General features: G+C 34.0%; 1 protein-coding gene across 4 annotated transcripts in view; it reads left to right on the top strand.

Annotated features, from left to right (window-relative positions):
- Positions 1-24,497, top strand: part of LOC136699708 (ribonuclease inhibitor-like) — a 101,201-nt gene that overhangs the window by 44,596 nt on the left and 32,108 nt on the right. The window lies entirely within an intron of this gene.

The following is a 24,497-nucleotide window of genomic DNA, read 5'->3' as shown; positions in this document are numbered from 1 at the left end:
TTACCATAATACAGACCACCTCTAGTCGTGGAGCCTGTGCAGAAACTCAGAGTGATATTTTAGTAACTGGACACTTACATAAAACTCCAGACTGCCTCAGTCCTAAACAGATCTGTAATTCACATTGTCATAATCCAGAATAAACCAGTATTTCTTCTTAATCTTTTCCTGTGTGTGTTGAGAAACACTTTGTTTTGATACAGGAAGTGTAGGTTAGCCCCAGTTTGTCTGTGAACTAATTAACCAGGTGTTTAACAGTGCATTTGTCCTCAACTCTTTTAGTGTCAGATCCTGTCAGGGTTTAGATTTGTGTTACAGTCACTGTTAGTGCCTCTGGGAAACAGCATATATTTACATTTCTCAATGTTTTAAACCTGTTAATGATTGTAAAATACTGAACGTACAGAGTGGGTTCATCAGAATATAAATGTACTTCACACTCCACACTGGAACTGTCAGTATTATTAACCTAAATATTAAATAATACAATGAATATAGATATTAAATAACACCATTTATATAGACAATAAATAACACTGTTAATATAAATATTACATAATATGAATTTACACTAAATAGTGATTATGGTATCTTTGAAAAAATTGTAAAAATACCATGACGGTAAGATTACTGGGACTGTTTTATTAGCAGAAACAGCAAGCTATTGCTCTCTTAAGCACCTTCAATAGGATTGTTCTAACTAATGATAAGGTCATCATATATAACACCAGAAATACTGCACTAATGATAAGGTCATCATATATAACACCAGAAATACTACACTAATGATAAGGTCATCATATATAACACCAAAAATACCGCACTAATGATAAGGTCATTATATATAACACCAAAAATACCGCACTAATGATAAGGTCATCATATATAACACCAGAAATACTACACTAATGATAAGGTCATCATATATAACACCAGAAATACCGCACTAATGATAAGGTCATCATATATAACACCAAAAATACCGCACTAATGATAAGGTCATCACATACAACACCAAAAATACCGCACTAATGATAAGGTCATCATATATAACACCAGAAATACCGCACTAATGATAAGGTCATCATATATAACACCAAAAATACCGCACTAATGATGAGGTCATCATATATAACACCAGAAATACCGCACTAAGGATAAGGTCATCATATATAACACCAGAAATACCGCACTAATGATAAGGTCATCATATATAACACCAAAAATACCGCACTAATGATAAGGTCATCATATATAACACCAGAAATACTACACTAATGATAAGGTCATCATATATAACACCAGAAATACCGCACTAATGATAAGGTCATCATATATAACACCAAAAATACCGCACTAATGATAAGGTCATCACATACAACACCAGAAATACTGCACTAATGATAAGGTCATCATATATAACACCAGAAATACTACACTAATGATAAGGTCATCATATATAACACCAAAAATACCGCACTAATGATAAGGTCATCATATATAACACCAAAAATACCGCACTAATGATAAGGTCATCATATATAACACCAGAAATACTACACTAATGATAAGGTCATCATATATAACACCAGAAATACCGCACTAATGATAAGGTCATCATATATAACACCAAAAATACCGCACTAATGATAAGGTCATCACATACAACACCAAAAATACCGCACTAATGATAAGGTCATCATATATAACACCAGAAATACTACACTAATGATAAGGTCATCATATACAACACCAAAAATACCGCACTAATGATAAGGTCATCATATATAACACCAGAAATACCGCACTAATCATAAGGTCATCACATACAACACCAGAAATACTGCACTAATGATAAGGTCATCATATATAACACCAGAAATACCGCACTAATGATAAGGTCATCACATACAACACCAGAAATACTGCACTAATGATAAGGTCATCATATATAACACCAAAAATACCACACTAATGATAAGGTCATCATATATAACACCAGAAATACCGCACTAATGATAAGGTCATCATATATAACACCAAAAATACCGCACTAATGATAAGGTCATCATATATAACACCAGAAATACCGCACTAATGATAAGGTCATCATATACAACACCAAAAATACCGCACTAATGATAAGGTCATCATATATAACACCAGAAATACCGCACTAATCATAAGGTCATCATATATAACACCAGAAATACCGCACTAATGATACAGTCATCATATACAACACCAGAAATACTACACTAATGATAAGGTCATCACATACAACACCAGAAATACTGCACTAATGATAAGGTCATCATATATAACACCAAAAATACCGCACTAATGATAAGGTCATCATATATAACACCAGAAATACCGCACTAATGATAAGGTCATCATATAAAACACCAGAAATACCGCACTAATGATAAAGTCATCATATATAACACCAGAAATACCGCACTAATGATAAGGTCATCATATATAACACCAGAAATACCGCACTAATGATAAGGTCATCATATATAACACCAGAAATACCGCACTAATTATAAGGTCATCATATACAACACCAGAAATACCGCACTAATGATAAGGTCATCATATACAACACCAGAAATACTACACTAATGATAAGGTCATCATATATAAAACCAGAAATACCGCACTAATGATACGGTCATCATATATAGCACCAGAAATACTGCACTAATGATAAGGTCATCATATATAGCACCAGAAATACTGCACTAATGATAAGGTCATCATATATAACACCAGAAATACCACACTAATGATAAGGTCATGATATATAGCACCAGAAATACCGCACTAATGATAAGGTCATCATATATAACACCAGAAATACCGCACTAATGATAAGGTCATCATATATAGCACCAGAAATACTGCACTAATGATAAGGTCATCATATATAGCACCAGAAATACTGCACTAATGATAAGGTCATCATATATAACACCAGAAATACCACACTAATGATAAGGTCATCATATATAGCACCAGAAATACCACACTAATGATAAGGTCATCATATATAGCACCAGAAATACCGCACTAATGATAAGGTCATCATATATAACACCAGAAATACCACACTAATGATAAGGTCATCATATATAACACCAGAAATACCGCACTAATGATACGGTCATTATATACAACACCAGAAATACCGCACTAATGATAAGGTCATCATATATAGCACCAGAAATACTGCACTAATGATAAGGTCATCATATATAGCACCAGAAATACTGCACTAATGATAAGGTCATGATATATAGCACCAGAAATACTGCACTAATGATAAGGTCATCATATATAGCACCAGAAATACTGCACTAATGATAAGGTCATCATATATAGCACCAGAAATACTGCACTAATGATACGGTCATCATATATAACACCAGAAATACCACACTAATGATAAGGTCATTATATACAACACCAGAAATACCGCACTAATGATAAGGTCATCATATATAGCACCAGAAATACTGCACTAATGATAAGGTCATCATATATAACACCAGAAATACCGCACTAATGATAAGGTCATCATATACAACACCAAAAATACCGCACTAATGATAAGGTCATCATATATAACACCAGAAATACCGCACTAATCATAAGGTCATCATATATAACACCAGAAATACCGCACTAATGATACAGTCATCATATACAACACCAGAAATACTACACTAATGATAAGGTCATCACATACAACACCAGAAATACTGCACTAATGATAAGGTCATCATATATAACACCAAAAATACCGCACTAATGATAAGGTCATCATATATAACACCAGAAATACCGCACTAATGATAAGGTCATCATATAAAACACCAGAAATACCGCACTAATGATAAAGTCATCATATATAACACCAGAAATACCGCACTAATGATAAGGTCATCATATATAACACCAGAAATACCGCACTAATGATAAGGTCATCATATATAACACCAGAAATACCGCACTAATTATAAGGTCATCATATACAACACCAGAAATACCGCACTAATGATAAGGTCATCATATACAACACCAGAAATACTACACTAATGATAAGGTCATCATATATAAAACCAGAAATACCGCACTAATGATACGGTCATCATATATAGCACCAGAAATACTGCACTAATGATAAGGTCATCATATATAGCACCAGAAATACTGCACTAATGATAAGGTCATCATATATAACACCAGAAATACCACACTAATGATAAGGTCATGATATATAGCACCAGAAATACCGCACTAATGATAAGGTCATCATATATAACACCAGAAATACCGCACTAATGATAAGGTCATCATATATAGCACCAGAAATACTGCACTAATGATAAGGTCATCATATATAGCACCAGAAATACTGCACTAATGATAAGGTCATCATATATAACACCAGAAATACCACACTAATGATAAGGTCATCATATATAGCACCAGAAATACCACACTAATGATAAGGTCATCATATATAGCACCAGAAATACCGCACTAATGATAAGGTCATCATATATAACACCAGAAATACCACACTAATGATAAGGTCATCATATATAACACCAGAAATACCGCACTAATGATACGGTCATTATATACAACACCAGAAATACCGCACTAATGATAAGGTCATCATATATAGCACCAGAAATACTGCACTAATGATAAGGTCATCATATATAGCACCAGAAATACTGCACTAATGATAAGGTCATGATATATAGCACCAGAAATACTGCACTAATGATAAGGTCATCATATATAGCACCAGAAATACTGCACTAATGATAAGGTCATCATATATAGCACCAGAAATACTGCACTAATGATACGGTCATCATATATAACACCAGAAATACCACACTAATGATAAGGTCATTATATACAACACCAGAAATACCGCACTAATGATAAGGTCATCATATATAGCACCAGAAATACTGCACTAATGATAAGGTCATCATATATAACACCAGAAATACTGCACTAATGATAAGGTCATCATATATAGCACCAGAAATACTGCACTAATGATAAGGTCATCATATATAACACCAGAAATACCGCACTAATGATACAGTCATCATATACAACACCAGAAATACTACACTAATGATAAGGTCATCACATACAACACCAGAAATACTGCACTAATGATAAGGTCATCATATATAACACCAAAAATACCGCACTAATGATAAGGTCATCATATATAACACCAGAAATACCGCACTAATGATAAGGTCATCATATATAACACCAGAAATACCGCACTAATGATAAGGTCATCATATAAAACACCAGAAATACCGCACTAATGATAAGGTCATCATATATAACACCAGAAATACCGCACTAATGATAAGGTCATCATATATAACACCAGAAATACCGCACTAATGATAAGGTCATCATATATAACACCAGAAATACCGCACTAATGATAAGGTCATCATATATAACACCAGAAATACCGCACTAATGATAAGGTCATCATATATAACACCAGAAATACCGCACTAATTATAAGGTCATCATATACAACACCAGAAATACCGCACTAATGATAAGGTCATCATATACAACACCAGAAATACTACACTAATGATAAGGTCATCATATATAAAACCAGAAATACCGCACTAATGATACGGTCATCATATATAAAACCAGAAATACCGCACTAATGATACGGTCATCATATATAGCACCAGAAATACTGCACTAATGATAAGGTCATCATATATAGCACCAGAAATACTGCACTAATGATAAGGTCATCATATATAACACCAGAAATACCACACTAATGATAAGGTCATGATATATAGCACCAGAAATATCGCACTAATGATAAGGTCATCATATATAACACCAGAAATACCGCACTAATGATAAGGTCATCATATATAGCACCAGAAATACTGCACTAATGATAAGGTCATCATATATAGCACCAGAAATACTGCACTAATGATAAGGTCATCATATATAACACCAGAAATACCACACTAATGATAAGGTCATCATATATAACACCAGAAATACCGCACTAATGATAAGGTCATTATATACAACACCAGAAATACCGCACTAATGATAAGGTCATCATATATAGCACCAGAAATACCGCACTAATGATAAGGTCATCATATATAACACCAGAAATACCACACTAATGATAAGGTCATCATATATAACACCAGAAATACCGCACTAATGATAAGGTCATCATATATAACACCAGAAATACTACACTAATGATAAGGTCATCATATATAAAACCAGAAATACCGCACTAATGATACGGTCATCATATATAGCACCAGAAATACTGCACTAATGATAAGGTCATCATATATAGCACCAGAAATACTGCACTAATGATAAGGTCATCATATATAACACCAGAAATACCACACTAATGATAAGGTCATGATATATAGCACCAGAAATATCGCACTAATGATAAGGTCATCATATATAACACCAGAAATACCGCACTAATGATAAGGTCATCATATATAGCACCAGAAATACTGCACTAATGATAAGGTCATCATATATAGCACCAGAAATACTGCACTAATGATAAGGTCATCATATATAACACCAGAAATACCACACTAATGATAAGGTCATCATATATAACACCAGAAATACCGCACTAATGATAAGGTCATTATATACAACACCAGAAATACCGCACTAATGATAAGGTCATCATATATAGCACCAGAAATACCGCACTAATGATAAGGTCATCATATATAACACCAGAAATACCACACTAATGATAAGGTCATCATATATAACACCAGAAATACCGCACTAATGATACGGTCATTATATACAACACCAGAAATACCGCACTAATGATAAGGTCATCATATATAGCACCAGAAATACTGCACTAATGATAAGGTCATCATATATTGCACCAGAAATACTGCACTAATGATAAGGTCATCATATATAACACCAGAAATACTACACTAATGATAAGGTCATGATATATAGCACCAGAAATACTGCACTAATGATAAGGTCATCATATATAGCACCAGAAATACTGCACTAATGATAAGGTCATCATATATAACACCAGAAATACCGCACTAATGATAAGGTCATCATATATAACACCAGAAATACTGCACTAATGATAAGGTCATCATATATAGCACCAGAAATACTGCACTAATGATAAGGTCATCATATATAACACCAGAAATACCGCACTAATGATAAGGTCATCATATATAACACCAGAAATACCGCACTAATGATAAGGTCATCATATAAAACACCAGAAATACCGCACTAATGATAAGGTCATCATATATAGCACCAGAAATACTGCACTAATGATAAGGTCATCATATATAGCACCAGAAATACTGCACTAATGATAAGGTCATCATATATAACACCAGAAATACCACACTAATGATAAGGTCATCATATATAACACCAGAAATACCGCACTAATGATAAGGTCATTATATACAACACCAGAAATACCGCACTAATGATAAGGTCATCATATATAGCACCAGAAATACCGCACTAATGATAAGGTCATCATATATAACACCAGAAATACCGCACTAATGATAAGGTCATCATATAAAACACCAGAAATACCGCACTAATGATAAGGTCATCATATATAACACCAGAAATACCGCACTAATGATAAGGTCATCATATATAACACCAGAAATACCGCACTAATGATAAGGTCATCATATATAACACCAGAAATACCGCACTAATGATAAGGTCATCATATATAACACCAGAAATACCGCACTAATGATAAGGTCATCATATATAACACCAGAAATACCGCACTAATTATAAGGTCATCATATACAACACCAGAAATACCGCACTAATGATAAGGTCATCATATACAACACCAGAAATACTACACTAATGATAAGGTCATCATATATAAAACCAGAAATACCGCACTAATGATACGGTCATCATATATAAAACCAGAAATACCGCACTAATGATACGGTCATCATATATAGCACCAGAAATACTGCACTAATGATAAGGTCATCATATATAGCACCAGAAATACTGCACTAATGATAAGGTCATCATATATAACACCAGAAATACCACACTAATGATAAGGTCATGATATATAGCACCAGAAATATCGCACTAATGATAAGGTCATCATATATAACACCAGAAATACCGCACTAATGATAAGGTCATCATATATAGCACCAGAAATACTGCACTAATGATAAGGTCATCATATATAGCACCAGAAATACTGCACTAATGATAAGGTCATCATATATAACACCAGAAATACCACACTAATGATAAGGTCATCATATATAACACCAGAAATACCGCACTAATGATAAGGTCATTATATACAACACCAGAAATACCGCACTAATGATAAGGTCATCATATATAGCACCAGAAATACCGCACTAATGATAAGGTCATCATATATAACACCAGAAATACCACACTAATGATAAGGTCATCATATATAACACCAGAAATACCGCACTAATGATAAGGTCATCATATATAACACCAGAAATACTACACTAATGATAAGGTCATCATATATAAAACCAGAAATACCGCACTAATGATACGGTCATCATATATAGCACCAGAAATACTGCACTAATGATAAGGTCATCATATATAGCACCAGAAATACTGCACTAATGATAAGGTCATCATATATAACACCAGAAATACCACACTAATGATAAGGTCATGATATATAGCACCAGAAATATCGCACTAATGATAAGGTCATCATATATAACACCAGAAATACCGCACTAATGATAAGGTCATCATATATAGCACCAGAAATACTGCACTAATGATAAGGTCATCATATATAGCACCAGAAATACTGCACTAATGATAAGGTCATCATATATAACACCAGAAATACCACACTAATGATAAGGTCATCATATATAACACCAGAAATACCGCACTAATGATAAGGTCATTATATACAACACCAGAAATACCGCACTAATGATAAGGTCATCATATATAGCACCAGAAATACCGCACTAATGATAAGGTCATCATATATAACACCAGAAATACCACACTAATGATAAGGTCATCATATATAACACCAGAAATACCGCACTAATGATACGGTCATTATATACAACACCAGAAATACCGCACTAATGATAAGGTCATCATATATAGCACCAGAAATACTGCACTAATGATAAGGTCATCATATATTGCACCAGAAATACTGCACTAATGATAAGGTCATCATATATAACACCAGAAATACTACACTAATGATAAGGTCATGATATATAGCACCAGAAATACTGCACTAATGATAAGGTCATCATATATAGCACCAGAAATACTGCACTAATGATAAGGTCATCATATATAACACCAGAAATACCGCACTAATGATAAGGTCATCATATATAACACCAGAAATACTGCACTAATGATAAGGTCATCATATATAGCACCAGAAATACTGCACTAATGATAAGGTCATCATATATAACACCAGAAATACCGCACTAATGATAAGGTCATCATATATAACACCAGAAATACCGCACTAATGATAAGGTCATCATATAAAACACCAGAAATACCGCACTAATGATAAGGTCATCATATATAGCACCAGAAATACTGCACTAATGATAAGGTCATCATATATAGCACCAGAAATACTGCACTAATGATAAGGTCATCATATATAACACCAGAAATACCACACTAATGATAAGGTCATCATATATAACACCAGAAATACCGCACTAATGATAAGGTCATTATATACAACACCAGAAATACCGCACTAATGATAAGGTCATCATATATAGCACCAGAAATACCGCACTAATGATAAGGTCATCATATATAACACCAGAAATACCACACTAATGATAAGGTCATCATATATAACACCAGAAATACCGCACTAATGATACGGTCATTATATACAACACCAGAAATACCGCACTAATGATAAGGTCATCATATATAGCACCAGAAATACTGCACTAATGATAAGGTCATCATATATAGCACCAGAAATACTGCACTAATGATAAGGTCATCATATATAACACCAGAAATACTACACTAATGATAAGGTCATGATATATAGCACCAGAAATACTGCACTAATGATAAGGTCATCATATATAGCACCAGAAATACTGCACTAATGATAAGGTCATCATATATAACACCAGAAATACCGCACTAATGATAAGGTCATCATATATAACACCAGAAATACTGCACTAATGATAAGGTCATCATATATAGCACCAGAAATACTGCACTAATGATAAGGTCATCATATATAACACCAGAAATACCGCACTAATGATAAGGTCATCATATATAACACCAAAAATACTGCACTAATGATAAGGTCATCATATATAGCACCAGAAATACTGCACTAATGATAAGGTCATCATATATAACACCAGAAATACCGCACTAATGATAAGGTCATCATATATAGCACCAGAAATACTGCACTAATGATAAGGTCATCACATATAGCACCAGAAATACTGCACTAATGATAAGGTCATCATATATAACACCAGAAATACCGCACTAATGATAAGGTCATCATATATAGCACCAGAAATACTGCACTAATGATAAGGTCATCACATATAGCACCAGAAATACTGCACTAATGATAAGGTCATCATATATAACACCAGAAATACCACACTAATGATAAGGTCATCATATACAACACCAGAAATACTGCACTAATGATAAGGTCATCATATATAACACCAGAAATACCGCACTAATGATAAGGTCATCATATATAACACCAGAAATACCGCACTAATGATAAGGTCATCATATATAACACCAGAAATACCGCACTAATTATAAGGTCATCATATACAACACCAGAAATACCGCACTAATGATAAGGTCATCATATACAACACCAGAAATACTACACTAATGATAAGGTCATCATATATAAAACCAGAAATACCGCACTAATGATACGGTCATCATATATAAAACCAGAAATACCGCACTAATGATACGGTCATCATATATAGCACCAGAAATACTGCACTAATGATAAGGTCATCATATATAGCACCAGAAATACTGCACTAATGATAAGGTCATCATATATAACACCAGAAATACCACACTAATGATAAGGTCATGATATATAGCACCAGAAATATCGCACTAATGATAAGGTCATCATATATAACACCAGAAATACCGCACTAATGATAAGGTCATCATATATAGCACCAGAAATACTGCACTAATGATAAGGTCATCATATATAGCACCAGAAATACTGCACTAATGATAAGGTCATCATATATAACACCAGAAATACCACACTAATGATAAGGTCATCATATATAACACCAGAAATACCGCACTAATGATAAGGTCATTATATACAACACCAGAAATACCGCACTAATGATAAGGTCATCATATATAGCACCAGAAATACCGCACTAATGATAAGGTCATCATATATAACACCAGAAATACCACACTAATGATAAGGTCATCATATATAACACCAGAAATACCGCACTAATGATAAGGTCATCATATATAACACCAGAAATACTACACTAATGATAAGGTCATCATATATAAAACCAGAAATACCGCACTAATGATACGGTCATCATATATAGCACCAGAAATACTGCACTAATGATAAGGTCATCATATATAGCACCAGAAATACTGCACTAATGATAAGGTCATCATATATAACACCAGAAATACCACACTAATGATAAGGTCATGATATATAGCACCAGAAATATCGCACTAATGATAAGGTCATCATATATAACACCAGAAATACCGCACTAATGATAAGGTCATCATATATAGCACCAGAAATACTGCACTAATGATAAGGTCATCATATATAGCACCAGAAATACTGCACTAATGATAAGGTCATCATATATAACACCAGAAATACCACACTAATGATAAGGTCATCATATATAACACCAGAAATACCGCACTAATGATAAGGTCATTATATACAACACCAGAAATACCGCACTAATGATAAGGTCATCATATATAGCACCAGAAATACCGCACTAATGATAAGGTCATCATATATAACACCAGAAATACCACACTAATGATAAGGTCATCATATATAACACCAGAAATACCGCACTAATGATACGGTCATTATATACAACACCAGAAATACCGCACTAATGATAAGGTCATCATATATAGCACCAGAAATACTGCACTAATGATAAGGTCATCATATATTGCACCAGAAATACTGCACTAATGATAAGGTCATCATATATAACACCAGAAATACTACACTAATGATAAGGTCATGATATATAGCACCAGAAATACTGCACTAATGATAAGGTCATCATATATAGCACCAGAAATACTGCACTAATGATAAGGTCATCATATATAACACCAGAAATACCGCACTAATGATAAGGTCATCATATATAACACCAGAAATACTGCACTAATGATAAGGTCATCATATATAGCACCAGAAATACTGCACTAATGATAAGGTCATCATATATAACACCAGAAATACCGCACTAATGATAAGGTCATCATATATAACACCAGAAATACCGCACTAATGATAAGGTCATCATATAAAACACCAGAAATACCGCACTAATGATAAGGTCATCATATATAGCACCAGAAATACTGCACTAATGATAAGGTCATCATATATAGCACCAGAAATACTGCACTAATGATAAGGTCATCATATATAACACCAGAAATACCACACTAATGATAAGGTCATCATATATAACACCAGAAATACCGCACTAATGATAAGGTCATTATATACAACACCAGAAATACCGCACTAATGATAAGGTCATCATATATAGCACCAGAAATACCGCACTAATGATAAGGTCATCATATATAACACCAGAAATACCACACTAATGATAAGGTCATCATATATAACACCAGAAATACCGCACTAATGATACGGTCATTATATACAACACCAGAAATACCGCACTAATGATAAGGTCATCATATATAGCACCAGAAATACTGCACTAATGATAAGGTCATCATATATAGCACCAGAAATACTGCACTAATGATAAGGTCATCATATATAACACCAGAAATACTACACTAATGATAAGGTCATGATATATAGCACCAGAAATACTGCACTAATGATAAGGTCATCATATATAGCACCAGAAATACTGCACTAATGATAAGGTCATCATATATAACACCAGAAATACCGCACTAATGATAAGGTCATCATATATAACACCAGAAATACTGCACTAATGATAAGGTCATCATATATAGCACCAGAAATACTGCACTAATGATAAGGTCATCATATATAACACCAGAAATACCGCACTAATGATAAGGTCATCATATATAACACCAAAAATACTGCACTAATGATAAGGTCATCATATATAGCACCAGAAATACTGCACTAATGATAAGGTCATCATATATAACACCAGAAATACCGCACTAATGATAAGGTCATCATATATAGCACCAGAAATACTGCACTAATGATAAGGTCATCACATATAGCACCAGAAATACTGCACTAATGATAAGGTCATCATATATAACACCAGAAATACCGCACTAATGATAAGGTCATCATATATAGCACCAGAAATACTGCACTAATGATAAGGTCATCACATATAGCACCAGAAATACTGCACTAATGATAAGGTCATCATATATAACACCAGAAATACCACACTAATGATAAGGTCATCATATACAACACCAGAAATACTGCACTAATGATAAGGTCATCATATATAGCACCAGAAATACTGCACTAATGATAAGGTCATCACATATAGCACCAGAAATACTGCACTAATGATAAGGTCATCACATATAGCACCAGAAATACTGCACTAATGATAAGGTCATCATATATAGCACTAGAAATACTGCACTAATGATAAGGTCATCATATATAACACCAGAAATACCACACTAATGATAAGGTCATCATATATAACACCAGAAATACCACACTAATGATAAGGTCATCATATACAACACCAGAAATACCGCACTAATGATAAGGTCATCATATATAACACCAGAAATACCGCAGTAATGATAAGGTCATCATATATAACACCAGAAATACTGCACTAATGATAAGGTCATCACATATAGCACCAGAAATACTGCACTAATGATAAGGTCATCATATATAACACCAGAAATACCACACTAATGATAAGGTCATCATATACAACACCAGAAATACCGCACTAATGATAAGGTCATCATATATAGCACCAGAAATACTGCACTAATGATAAGGTCATCATATACAACACCAGAAATACCGCACTAATGATAAGGTCATCATATACAACACCAGAAATACCGCGCTAATGATAAGGTCATTTATATACAACACCAGAAATACCACACTAATGATAAGGTCATCATATATAACACCAGAAATACTGCACTAATGATAAGGTCATCACATTTAACACCACAAATACTGCACTAATGATAAGGTCATCATATATAACACCAGAAATACCGCACTAATCATAAGGTCATCACATACAACACCAGAAATACTGCACTAATGATAAGGTCATCATATATAACACCAGAAATACCACACTAATGATAAGGTCATCATATATAACACCAGAAATACCGCACTAATGATACGGTCATTATATACAACACCAGAAATACCGCACTAATGATAAGGTCATCATATATAGCACCAGAAATACTGCACTAATGATAAGGTCATCATATATAACACCAGAAATACTACACTAATGATAAGGTCATGATATATAGCACCAGAAATACTGCACTAATGATAAGGTCATCATATATAGCACCAGAAATACTGCACTAATGATAAGGTCATCATATATAACACCAGAAATACCGCACTAATGATAAGGTCATCATATATAACACCAGAAATACTGCACTAATGATAAGGTCATCATATATAGCACCAGAAATACTGCACTAATGATAAGGTCATCATATATAACACCAGAAATACCGCACTAATGATAAGGTCATCATATATAACACCAGAAATACCGCACTAATGATAAGGTCATCATATAAAACACCAGAAATACCGCACTAATGATAAGGTCATCATATATAGCACCAGAAATACTGCACTAATGATAAGGTCATCATATATAGCACCAGAAATACTGCACTAATGATAAGGTCATCATATATAACACCAGAAATACCACACTAATGATAAGGTCATCATATATAACACCAGAAATACCGCACTAATGATAAGGTCATTATATACAACACCAGAAATACCGCACTAATGATAAGGTCATCATATATAGCACCAGAAATACCGCACTAATGATAAGGTCATCATATATAACACCAGAAATACCACACTAATGATAAGGTCATCATATATAACACCAGAAATACCGCACTAATGATACGGTCATTATATACAACACCAGAAATACCGCACTAATGATAAGGTCATCATATATAGCACCAGAAATACTGCACTAATGATAAGGTCATCATATATAGCACCAGAAATACTGCACTAATGATAAGGTCATCATATATAACACCAGAAATACTACACTAATGATAAGGTCATGATATATAGCACCAGAAATACTGCACTAATGATAAGGTCATCATATATAGCACCAGAAATACTGCACTAATGATAAGGTCATCATATATAACACCAGAAATACCGCACTAATGATAAGGTCATCATATATAACACCAGAAATACTGCACTAATGATAAGGTCATCATATATAGCACCAGAAATACTGCACTAATGATAAGGTCATCATATATAACACCAGAAATACCGCACTAATGATAAGGTCATCATATATAACACCAAAAATACTGCACTAATGATAAGGTCATCATATATAGCACCAGAAATACTGCACTAATGATAAGGTCATCATATATAACACCAGAAATACCGCACTAATGATAAGGTCATCATATATAGCACCAGAAATACTGCACTAATGATAAGGTCATCACATATAGCACCAGAAATACTGCACTAATGATAAGGTCATCATATATAACACCAGAAATACCGCACTAATGATAAGGTCATCATATATAGCACCAGAAATACTGCACTAATGATAAGGTCATCACATATAGCACCAGAAATACTGCACTAATGATAAGGTCATCACATATAGCACCAGAAATACTGCACTAATGATAAGGTCATCATATATAGCACTAGAAATACTGCACTAATGATAAGGTCATCATATATAACACCAGAAATACCACACTAATGATAAGGTCATCATATATAACACCAGAAATACCACACTAATGATAAGGTCATCATATACAACACCAGAAATACCGCACTAATGATAAGGTCATCATATATAACACCAGAAATACCGCAGTAATGATAAGGTCATCATATATAACACCAGAAATACTGCACTAATGATAAGGTCATCACATATAGCACCAGAAATACTGCACTAATGATAAGGTCATCATATATAACACCAGAAATACCACACTAATGATAAGGTCATCATATACAACACCAGAAATACCGCACTAATGATAAGGTCATCATATATAGCACCAGAAATACTGCACTAATGATAAGGTCATCATATACAACACCAGAAATACCGCACTAATGATAAGGTCATCATATACAACACCAGAAATACCGCGCTAATGATAAGGTCATTTATATACAACACCAGAAATACCACACTAATGATAAGGTCATCATATATAACACCAGAAATACTGCACTAATGATAAGGTCATCACATTTAACACCACAAATACTGCACTAATGATAAGGTCATCATATATAACACCAGAAATACCGCACTAATCATAAGGTCATCACATACAACACCAGAAATACTGCACTAATGATAAGGTCATCATATATAACACCAGAAATACCACACTAATGATAAGGTCATCATATATAACACCAGAAATACCGCACTAATGATACGGTCATTATATACAACACCAGAAATACCGCACTAATGATAAGGTCATCATATATAGCACCAGAAATACTGCACTAATGATAAGGTCATCATATATAGCACCAGAAATACTGCACTAATGATAAGGTCATCATATATAACACCAGAAATACCACACTAATGATAAGGTCATCATATATAACACCAGAAATACCGCACTAATGATAAGGTCATTATATACAACACCAGAAATACCGCACTAATGATAAGGTCATCATATATAGCACCAGAAATACCGCACTAATGATAAGGTCATCATATATAACACCAGAAATACCACACTAATGATAAGGTCATCATATATAACACCAGAAATACCGCACTAATGATACGGTCATTATATACAACACCAGAAATACCGCACTAATGATAAGGTCATCATATATAGCACCAGAAATACTGCACTAATGATAAGGTCATCATATATAGCACCAGAAATACTGCACTAATGATAAGGTCATCATATATAACACCAGAAATACTACACTAATGATAAGGTCATGATATATAGCACCAGAAATACTGCACTAATGATAAGGTCATCATATATAGCACCAGAAATACTGCACTAATGATAAGGTCATCATATATAACACCAGAAATACCGCACTAATGATAAGGTCATCATATATAACACCAGAAATACTGCACTAATGATAAGGTCATCATATATAGCACCAGAAATACTGCACTAATGATAAGGTCATCATATATAACACCAGAAATACCGCACTAATGATAAGGTCATCATATATAACACCAGAAATACCGCACTAATGATAAGGTCATCATATAAAACACCAGAAATACCGCACTAATGATAAGGTCATCATATATAGCACCAGAAATACTGCACTAATGATAAGGTCATCATATATAGCACCAGAAATACTGCACTAATGATAAGGTCATCATATATAACACCAGAAATACCACACTAATGATAAGGTCATCATATATAACACCAGAAATACCGCACTAATGATAAGGTCATTATATACAACACCAGAAATACCGCACTAATGATAAGGTCATCATATATAGCACCAGAAATACCGCACTAATGATAAGGTCATCATATATAACACCAGAAATACCACACTAATGATAAGGTCATCATATATAACACCAGAAATACCGCACTAATGATACGGTCATTTTATACAACACCAGAAATACCGCACTAATGATAAGGTCATCATATATAGCACCAGAAATACTGCACTAATGATAAGGTCATCATATATAGCACCAGAAATACTGCACTAATGATAAGGTCATCATATATAACACCAGAAATACTACACTAATGATAAGGTCATGATATATAGCACCAGAAATACTGCACTAATGATAAGGTCATCATATATAGCACCAGAAATACTGCACTAATGATAAGGTCATCATATATAACACCAGAAATACCGCACTAATGATAAGGTCATCATATATAACACCAGAAATACTGCACTAATGATAAGGTCATCATATATAGCACCAGAAATACTGCACTAATGATAAGGTCATCATATATAACACCAGAAATACCGCACTAATGATAAGGTCATCATATATAACACCAAAAATACTGCACTAATGATAAGGTCATCATATATAGCACCAGAAATACTGCACTAATGATAAGGTCATCATATATAACACCAGAAATACCGCACTAATGATAAGGTCATCATATATAGCACCAGAAATACTGCACTAATGATAAGGTCATCACATATAGCACCAGAAATACTGCACTAATGATAAGGTCATCATATATAACACCAGAAATACCGCACTAATGATAAGGTCATCATATATAGCACCAGAAATACTGCACTAATGATAAGGTCATCACATATAGCACCAGAAATACTGCACTAATGATAAGGTCATCATATATAACACCAGAAATACCACACTAATGATAAGGTCATCATATACAACACCAGAAATACTGCACTAATGATAAGGTCATCATATATAGCACCAGAAATACTGCACTAATGATAAGGTCATCACATATAGCACCAGAAATACTGCACTAATGATAAGGTCATCACATATAGCACCAGAAATACTGCACTAATGATAAGGTCATCATATATAGCACTAGAAATACTGCACTAATGATAAGGTCATCATATATAACACCAGAAATACCACACTAATGATAAGGTCATCATATATAACACCAGAAATACCACACTAATGATAAGGTCATCATATACAACACCAGAAATACCGCACTAATGATAAGGTCATCATATATAACACCAGAAATACCGCAGTAATGATAAGGTCATCATATATAACACCAGAAATACTGCACTAATGATAAGGTCATCACATATAGCACCAGAAATACTGCACTAATGATAAGGTCATCATATATAACACCAGAAATACCACACTAATGATAAGGTCATCATATACAACACCAGAAATACCGCACTAATGATAAGGTCATCATATATAGCACCAGAAATACTGCACTAATGATAAGGTCATCATATACAACACCAGAAATACCGCACTAATGATAAGGTCATCATATACAACACCAGAAATACCGCGCTAATGATAAGGTCATTTATATACAACACCAGAAATACCACACTAATGATAAGGTCATCATATATAACACCAGAAATACTGCACTAATGATAAGGTCATCACATATAACACCACAAATACTGCACTAATGATAAGGTCATCATATATAACACCAGAAATACCGCACTAATCATAAGGTCATCACATACAACACCAGAAATACTGCACTAATGATAAGGTCATCATATATAACACCAGAAATACCACACTAATGATAAGGTCATCATATATAACACCAGAAATACCGCACTAATGATACGGTCATTATATACAACACCAGAAATACCGCACTAATGATAAGGTCATCATATATAGCACCAGAAATACTGCACTAATGATAAGGTCATCATATATAGCACCAGAAATACTGCACTAATGATAAGGTCATCATATATAACACCAGAAATACTACACTAATGATAAGGTCATGATATATAGCACCAGAAATACTGCACTAATGATAAGGTCATCATATATAGCACCAGAAATACTGCACTAATGATAAGGTCATCATATATAACACCAGAAATACCGCACTAATGATAAGGTCATCATATATAACACCAGAAATACTGCACTAATGATAAGGTCATCATATATAGCACCAGAAATACTGCACTAATGATAAGGTCATCATATATAACACCAGAAATACCGCACTAATGATAAGGTCATCATATATAACACCAGAAATACCGCACTAATGATAAGGTCATCATATAAAACACCAGAAATACCGCACTAATGATAAGGTCATCATATATAGCACCAGAAATACTGCACTAATGATAAGGTCATCATATATAGCACCAGAAATACTGCACTAATGATAAGGTCATCATATATAACACCAGAAATACCACACTAATGATAAGGTCATCATATATAACACCAGAAATACCGCACTAATGATAAGGTCATTATATACAACACCAGAAATACCGCACTAATGATAAGGTCATCATATATAGCACCAGAAATACCGCACTAATGATAAGGTCATCATATATAACACCAGAAATACCACACTAATGATAAGGTCATCATATATAACACCAGAAATACCGCACTAATGATACGGTCATTATATACAACACCAGAAATACCGCACTAATGATAAGGTCATCATATATAGCACCAGAAATACTGCACTAATGATAAGGTCATCATATATAGCACCAGAAATACTGCACTAATGATAAGGTCATCATATATAACACCAGAAATACCGCACTAATGATAAGGTCATCATATATAGCACCAGAAATACCGCACTAATGATACGGTCATTTTATACAACACCAGAAATACCGCACTAATGATAAGGTCATCATATATAGCACCAGAAATACTGCACTAATGATAAGGTCATCATATATAGCACCAGAAATACTGCACTAATGATAAGGTCATCATATATAACACCAGAAATACTACACTAATGATAAGGTCATGATATATAGCACCAGAAATACTGCACTAATGATAAGGTCATCATATATAGCACCAGAAATACTGCACTAATGATAAGGTCATCATATATAACACCAGAAATACCGCACTAATGATAAGGTCATCATATATAACACCAGAAATACTGCACTAATGATAAGGTCATCATATATAGCACCAGAAATACTGCACTAATGATAAGGTCATCATATATAACACCAGAAATACCGCACTAATGATAAGGTCATCATATATAACACCAGAAATACTGCACTAATGATAAGGTCATCATATATAGCACCAGAAATACTGCACTAATGATAAGGTCATCATATATAACACCAGAAATACCGCACTAATGATAAGGTCATCATATATAGCACCAGAAATACTGCACTAATGATAAGGTCATCACATATAGCACCAGAAATACTGCACTAATGATAAGGTCATCATATATAACACCAGAAATACCGCACTAATGATAAGGTCATCATATATAGCACCAGAAATACTGCACTAATGATAAGGTCATCATATATAGCACCAGAAATACTGCACTAATGATAAGGTCATCATATATAACACCAGAAATACCACACTAATGATAAGGTCATCATATACAACACCAGAAATACTGCACTAATGATAAGGTCATCATATATAGCACCAGAAATACTGCACTAATGATAAGGTCATCACATATAGCACCAGAAATACTGCACTAATGATAAGGTCATCATATATAGCACTAGAAATACTGCACTAATGATAAGGTCATCATATATAACACCAGAAATACCACACTAATGATAAGGTCATCATATATAACACCAGAAATACCACACTAATGATAAGGTCATCATATACAACACCAGAAATACCGCACTAATGATAAGGTCATCATATATAACACCAGAAATACCGCAGTAATGATAAGGTCATCATATATAACACCAGAAATACTGCACTAATGATAAGGTCATCACATATAGCACCAGAAATACTGCACTAATGATAAGGTCATCATATATAACACCAGAAATACCACACTAATGATAAGGTCATCATATACAACACCAGAAATACCGCACTAATGATAAGGTCATCATATATAGCACCAGAAATACTGCACTAATGATAAGGTCATCATATACAACACCAGAAATACCGCACTAATGATAAGGTCATCATATACAACACCAGAAATACCGCGCTAATGATAAGGTCATTTATATACAACACCAGAAATACCACACTAATGATAAGGTCATCATATATAACACCAGAAATACTGCACTAATGATAAGGTCATCACATATAACACCAGAAATACCGCACTAATGATAAGGTCATCATATATAACACCAGAAATACCACACTAATGATAAGGTCATCATATACAACACCAGAAATACTGCACTAATTATGCGGTCATCATAATTTAACACCAGAAATACTGCACTAATGATATGGTCATTATATACAACATCAGAAATACTGCACTAATTATACGGTCATCATAATTTAACACCAGAAATACTGCACTAATGATACAGTCATCATATACAACACCAGAAATACTGCAGTAATGATATGGTCATTATATACAACACCAGAAATACTGCACTAATGATAAGGTCATCATATACAACACCAGAAATACTGCACTAATGATATGGTCATTATATACAACACCAGAAATACTGCACTAATGATAAGGTCATCATATACAACACCAGAAATACTGCACTAATGATATGGTCATTATATACAACACCAGAAATACTGCACTAATTATACGGTCATCATAATTTAACACCAGAAATACTGCTCTAATGATATGGTCATCATATACAACACCAGAAATACTACTTTAATGATACGGTCATCATATATAACACCAGAAATACCGCACTAATGATAAGGTCATCATATATAACACCGGAAATACTGCACTAATGATAAGGTCATCATATACAACACCAGCAATACCGCACTAATGATACCGTCATCATATATAGCACCAGAAATACTGCACTAATGATACCATCGGAATAGTTGGTGTTATTATTATTATTTTTATACTTATACATTGCCTTCCTAGATACCCAAGTACGCTTTACAATCAACACCGTTCAGAATGCCATTCCATTCAACACACACTGGTGAGAAGTGGCAGCCAAACATTCACAGTATACTCTCGACCAGGAACCACCTTCCACCTGGAGGACTGCATCCGGCACCCAGGACAGAGCGCCAATCCATATCTGGGCACACACACACATACATAGAGACATTCACACACCAGGACAGTTATTACAGAAACCAATTCACCCTACGCCCATGTTTTTGGACTGTGGAAGGAAACCAAAGATCCTGGAGGAAACCCAAACAAACACAGGGAGTACATGGAAGCTCCACCCAGATGGCACTTGAACCCAAGATCCCAGCGCTGGGAGGTGAAGGTGCTCACCACTAAGCCACCGTGCCACCATGCCATGACGTGGAATAGTGGTGCAATAGTGGTGTGTTCTCCAGACACACGGCGACCTTGAACTGAATGTTACTTAGTGCTCTTAGTTTTGTTTTCATAGTTGCAAAGTATTGTTTGTGCTACTTCTGCAATTCTGAGCTTTCTGTTTCTGAAATATGTTTGTGATTTTCTCACTTTTTGTCTGCTACTCTTTTTTTTTTTGTTTGTTTGTTTGTCTTTTTTTTGTACATGTTTGTCTCGCTGCACTGATTTTCAGGTTTTGTAATATTTCTGGTTTTGACCTCTCTTCAAGTATTGTGCTTAATAAACCTGCAGCTAATTCTTTTATCACATCTACAGATTCTTAAACCATGTATGAATGAATAGTAGTTACTGCTAACTCTAATAACGCGGAATACTAAACAGTACAAATAATTTAGTTTATTTATAACGGTTCTAAGAACTGAAATGGGTTATTACTTACAGCCTCAAATACACACAACAGTTGATAATATAAAGACTGCTTGGGTTATTACTTGGTTTTAGGCAGAACGTGACAAAATGTATGCATATATAAAACAGTCGATAGAGTGTAGAGGAAAGGCAAATGTTTATAAAGAAGCACATGTCTAACGATAGAAGCTACAAAGAAGTAAAGAAAAAGCATGAACTGAGAAACTGTAAACACTTTCACTAAATGTTTGATGAACACAAATTATTAT

The sequence above is a fragment of the Hoplias malabaricus genome, chromosome 6 (assembly GCF_029633855.1).
Source record: "Hoplias malabaricus isolate fHopMal1 chromosome 6, fHopMal1.hap1, whole genome shotgun sequence".
Classification (NCBI taxonomy): Eukaryota; Metazoa; Chordata; class Actinopteri; order Characiformes; family Erythrinidae; genus Hoplias; species Hoplias malabaricus.
This window is presented reverse-complemented; position numbering and strand designations above follow the sequence as displayed.